Raw genomic sequence first — 5,591 nt, forward strand, 5'->3', positions numbered from 1 at the left:
TTGGCACACAATTTACTTTTAAGTCTTTTCCACCAGGAGCGTCCGCTGCAGTCCACCCAGTAATTGCCCCTGGGCTGCAACATTTATTCTCTTTAAAGCAGTTCAGTATGTTAACCTGTTAGAGAGGCACATACTTCTGTTCTTCTTTCCAGGGCACCTCTGTAGTCAGCCCAAGAGGATGAGATATATTGCGTTTGCAAGAGCTAATGGGAATATATGCAAATATTCTTGTGCAAAAGTTTGAATTCTGTTCTTCATCTTGCTGACATCTGCATGAGGTTGACCTTTTGAGGTCATCAGTTTCTTTAAGTTTGAACCCCCAGCGGGAGATAGAAAGAAACAAATCTAAAGTTTCCTGAGAAAATGTTTTTAAAATCCAGTTGAAGAAAAATATTTTACAGACATATGAGAGCCAGAAAGTGAAACTGTAAACACCCTCTCCTCATTGCTCAAGTAAAATACAGGTTTAAAAGGAACTCTGTGTACTGGTACAATGAAAGATGATTTTTTTTAAATTAGAAAAACAAAGCAGGCTGTGAAACAGAGGAGGCGTGTTTTTTTTAATATTCAACATCCATCTTGCGGTGTCACTTAAGCATTACTCTACTTAGATGAGGCTCAGGCAAAACATCTGTGAGGGGAGACTAGTTACAGCGAAGAGTGACTTTGGCTGTCTCACTTCTCTTCCTACCGGGACAGGAGCCCACCCCAGAGGGACTGTGATAAAGGAAAGGAGAGTGTCTGGGAGGGTAGCCAGAAGCTCCAATGTTCACTAGGTAAAGTGGTGAGATCTACAAGGAAATTCTGATCCTATGCTGGGATACCTGTGTTGTAGAACTCGGCTTCTGGAAATAAGATGCTTCCCTGCCATAGTCCTAGAGAAAATAATGCAGCCACCCTCCCCCTACCCCATGTAACTCCTGCCTGGTGTGCTTTTATTCCTTCAATCCAACAGTAAATTTATAGCTTCATTTGAAACTTCCCTCATTTTGTATGAAATGATACCTGGATATCCCTGATTTTGAATTCCAGAGATAATTAAAGCATTATCAATAATCGGGTGTTATGTGATTCACTGAAAACAAAGGTTAAGAGGAATGGAGCTTCCTTATTTTCCAAACCAATTTAAATAGAAGCCATAATTTTTTTTTTTTTTTTTTTTTTTTTTTTTGATCATTGGTTTTACTAATGAATTTCTACTCAGGGATAAGTTAGCACTTAATAATACAGTATTTATAACAATAAGAGTAAATAGTGCAAGGCATTACACACTTATTTAAATAGTCCTTGAGTAAGATAATCAACCTATCTTATTTAGTTAAACAAAGACTAATGAAGCCAAAACAAAATATTGATCTCAGAGTAAAACAAGTGAAGCAAGGAAATAAATTATTGTTCAAAGTCACATAGGAAACCAAGGATAGAATCTATGACTCCCAACTATAACTTACGCTGCACTCTCTCCAGAGCATTTGTTGAAACTATTTAATAGCAATATTTAAATTACAATGAAATGACAATATTAAGAAATTCATCTCCTCTTCATCTAGACAGCAAAGCTATGCAAAGAATAAGAAGGTTAAGAATTCAATTTTTGATTTTAAAAGAGAATGGTAACATGGATTTAGAGTCTTCCTGTTAATACTCTGGTCAGTGTAATGACACAGATATGGATCATAGGTCTGTTTTGAGGCTGCCAAATGTCATTAGTGTCTCAGAGGTTTAAGGAAAACTCCTTTATCGGATATATGTCAAAGGTCTTACCAGGTGTCCTTTCCTATCAATCTCAAGCATTCGTTCTAGGACACACTATACAAATTCCTCCAGGTTTGTATTCCACTTGGTTTCCTTTTACTAAGTTCTTTGAAAAAATATTAAGGAACAAAATGCATTGGTCACAAAATGGAGTGCATAAATGTGTATGTGATGTATTAATATAAGGTCTGTATATATCTAAACCTCTGGAGTGGTTTCAGGAAAATTGTTCTTGGTTCATAAAATTTGAAATAAATTACAAAGACTGCAGGTGGGGGAGGAATGTACAAAAAGAAGAAATTCAGGACAGTGATAATAACTTTTAAAAAGAAGACTTTTAAAGTACTAGTGGGCATTTCTTTACTTATTCTTCTTCCTTCTCCATGGTATCTCCTTAGAAAATCAGCAGAATTTTATGACACATCTAGAAAATCTTATCTTCATTCTAGTTTAGGAAATCCCATTTAATACTTTACCTTGTGACCCGCGGCATGCGGGATCCTTCTGGACCGGGGCACGAACCCGTGTCCCCTGCATCGGCAGGCGGACTCTCAACCACTGCGCCACCAGGGAAGCCCGAAGCCATAATTCATACCCGGTTCTGCTTGACAAACCATTGAGTGCCCCCCCAAAGGCAGGCATTGGGCTAGGGCCAGGCGTTACTGACGCTGGGTTTGTGTGACATCTGCACAAAGGTGGGTACAGTTATTATAGCCAGATACATTCTCAGTGGATTTATGAACCTGAGCCATCAGACCATGTAGCCTTGGGGGCATAAAATCTTTCTGAATTCGAAGTTTCAAGGTTATTAAGTACCAAATATTTCTGTGTAATTACCCATTACAAATTCAGGTTTGAAAAACAATACTGGGGTAATCCTTTTGCTTGCTCAGCTGCTTTTGGCAGAGAAGAACGCTTGTATATTCAAAGACCTCGTGCAATATGATGTGTGCTTCTTTGGAAAGAAAGAGCCATAAAGTACTTTAAAAGTTATAAATAGGTTCCATGTTTGTCATATCCAAATGACTACATATGGATAGCCCTGAACCCTTGGTTCCTACTCCATGGCAAGATCGATATGACTTTATTACTTACAGTAAATTATTGTCCACTTGGTTCAAAATCTTTATCTGACTATTAAAAGCCAAAACCAAAGTTACAAGTTTCACATTCATTTATATATTTTCTCCCCCACCCCACCCCATTCCTCTTAAATTAATCATGGAAATGAACTCCAGACCCAAGGCTTATGAAGAATGTTGAGAAAAGAGGGTAATAGCATTTCATGAAGGGAGAGGAGGACTATCCCCACTTAAGGAGGTGCCTGTTCCAGAGGTGGTACATTGCTCTGGGCAGCAAGTCTCCTCAACCCAAGGCAGGGTTGGCCTCTTAGATGTTATTGGATCTCCCATAGGTCAGTTAAGTCCTCCACAGGGTTCTATACACATGAACACTGAAGAAATATCTACTGAAGAGAATTGCTGTCTTAAAGATATCTACTTGCATGCTTGATGAGAGAAAATACATTCTTAGCTAGAACTAACCACTTGTAAAGTATTTAGCCAGGCAGTTTTTTTTTTTTTTTTTTTTTTTAATTTGGGACACAAAAAAATGGCTTCCACGGAGTCTTTTGTTTTGGTTGTTTGGAAACGTTTACTTATTTTGAGAGTCTGTGTGAGCACTCTGATGTAAAACTAAGAGGTTTTCTGCCCTTTGGAGAGGTCCCATGATCAGATGTATTTCTGTTTCTCTGGGTGGGTGGGTAATTTTCTCTTAGTAACAGATAACAAATGTGTGTAATAGGTTATGCTGCTATTTTAGTGTGCAGAAGAGTTGGCAGTCAGAAACCTAGTCAGTTCAGCTCAGGTCCACCTCTGGGAGAAGTCTAGTCATGCTGTATTAAACCGCATCTAAGCTGGTAAGTAAAGTGAAATGGAAATTTGTAACTGTAATTCAATCATGAAAATCATAATGCCTCTTTCACATCAAGCATCCAGAAAATAGAAAGCGGAATAGGGTCACTTTGGAGAACGAGGGAAGGGCAAAAATGAAAGCGGGGGCATGGGGGGTAGTAGTGGAGGGGGACAAAAACGTCCCCTGCCAACCTCGCCCTTGGGACAGTTTCACTCTGCCCATGTAGAAGTGTCTTTAAGTGTATGCACACTTTACATTCTAGTATATAAATCTGAAAGGGAAGGAAGAGAATGCAAGCATTTTAAATCGACCGTGTGTTTCTTCACATTTTAAATTCAGGGTGTACTTTGGTTCTAAATCTTTAAACAGTGAGCCTTGGAGCTGCCAAGTTATTTTAAGGAGCTGATGATCTCTCCAAATGTACTGAATGACTGTCTCTTGATGACAGATTCATTCTAATGCTGTTGCTGGGAGGCAGAGGACACTGTGTGGTGGAAATAGCCATGGATCCCAAAACAGGAGACCTAGGGCCTAGTCCAAGCAGTCATTAACCAGCTCCAAGACCTTGTTTGGTTTACTCCATTAAAAAGTACAAATGTGGTTAGAAAAACCTGTGACAGTCCTCCCTGAGCAAATATGCCCTAGAATGGAGGATGCTAGTCTGACCCTTTATTTACAGATGTTTAGAGGGTCATCTTGGAATCAGGAGACAGCCCAATGTTGGCATTCAAGTGTTATTTATTTACTTTTAAAATATAAACTACGGGCTTCCCTGGTGGTGCAGTGGTTGAGAGTCCACCTGCTGATGCGGGGGACACGGGTTCATGCCCTGGTCTGAGAGGATCCCACATGCCGCAGAGTGGCTGGGCCCCTGAGCCATGGCCGCTGAGCCTGCGCGTCCGGAGCCTGTCTGTGCTCCGCCAACTACTGAGCCTGCACTCTAGAGCCTGCGAGACACAACTACTGAGCCCGTGTGCCACAAGTAGAGCTTGTGGTGCCGCACACCTACAGTCTGTACTCCGCAAAAAGAGAAGCCACAGCAATGAGAAGCCCACACACCGCAATGAAGAGTAGCCCCCGCTCGCTGCAAGTAGAGAAAGCCCGCGCACAGCAACAAAGACCCAACGCAGCCAAAAATAAATAAATAAAATTATTTTAAAAGTTCTTCCATGTTTCAAAAACAAAAACAAAATATATATATATATATATATATATATATATATATATATATAAACTACTTGTATTTATGTTGTAAGATGGATATTTTCCCCGCTAACAAAGGAAAGGCGTATTTATGACAGAAAATTATGAAAAAGCATAAGATGTACAAAGAAAATCAAAATCACCCACAGTTCTACTCAGAATAACATAATATTTTACAGTGTCTAATATCAGGTGTTTCTCGTACATAAATATATGCTTACACATGTGCTGTTATGAGTTACCCTACATTCTGTTTTACTATCAGCTTTTTTCACCTAATAGTACATGGTGAATAGTTTTGTCTATTATTAAATAGTTGCTACAGTTCATTTAAAAGGCCTAAATAGCATTTTATCATGTCAATGCCCCCAAATTTATTTAAGCAATCCCCCCTTTTGCTGGGCATTTTTGTTTCCAATTGTTCCCTATTATAAAGAGCTCTGAAATTAACATCCTTGTTGATAACTCTTTTTATACATCCTTGGTTATTTCCTAAGGCTGGTTCCATAAGGGACTTTGTTTTGTCCCTGGCTGAACCCCCAACTCCTAGTTTAGTGTTTGGCACATAAGAAGTGCTTAAATACTTGTTGAATGAATGAATGAATTCTTACAAGTTTATATATTAGGTTGCAGGGTATGCCCATATTTAGATCTTTTGATATGTATTGCCAAATCGCCCTTCAAAAGGTAATGCAGATTTTACTTCTACCAGGAGCATA

The sequence above is a fragment of the Lipotes vexillifer genome, unplaced genomic scaffold, assembly GCF_000442215.2.
Source record: "Lipotes vexillifer unplaced genomic scaffold, Lipotes_vexillifer_v1.1 scaffold863, whole genome shotgun sequence".
NCBI classification, from domain to species: Eukaryota; Metazoa; Chordata; class Mammalia; order Artiodactyla; family Lipotidae; genus Lipotes; species Lipotes vexillifer.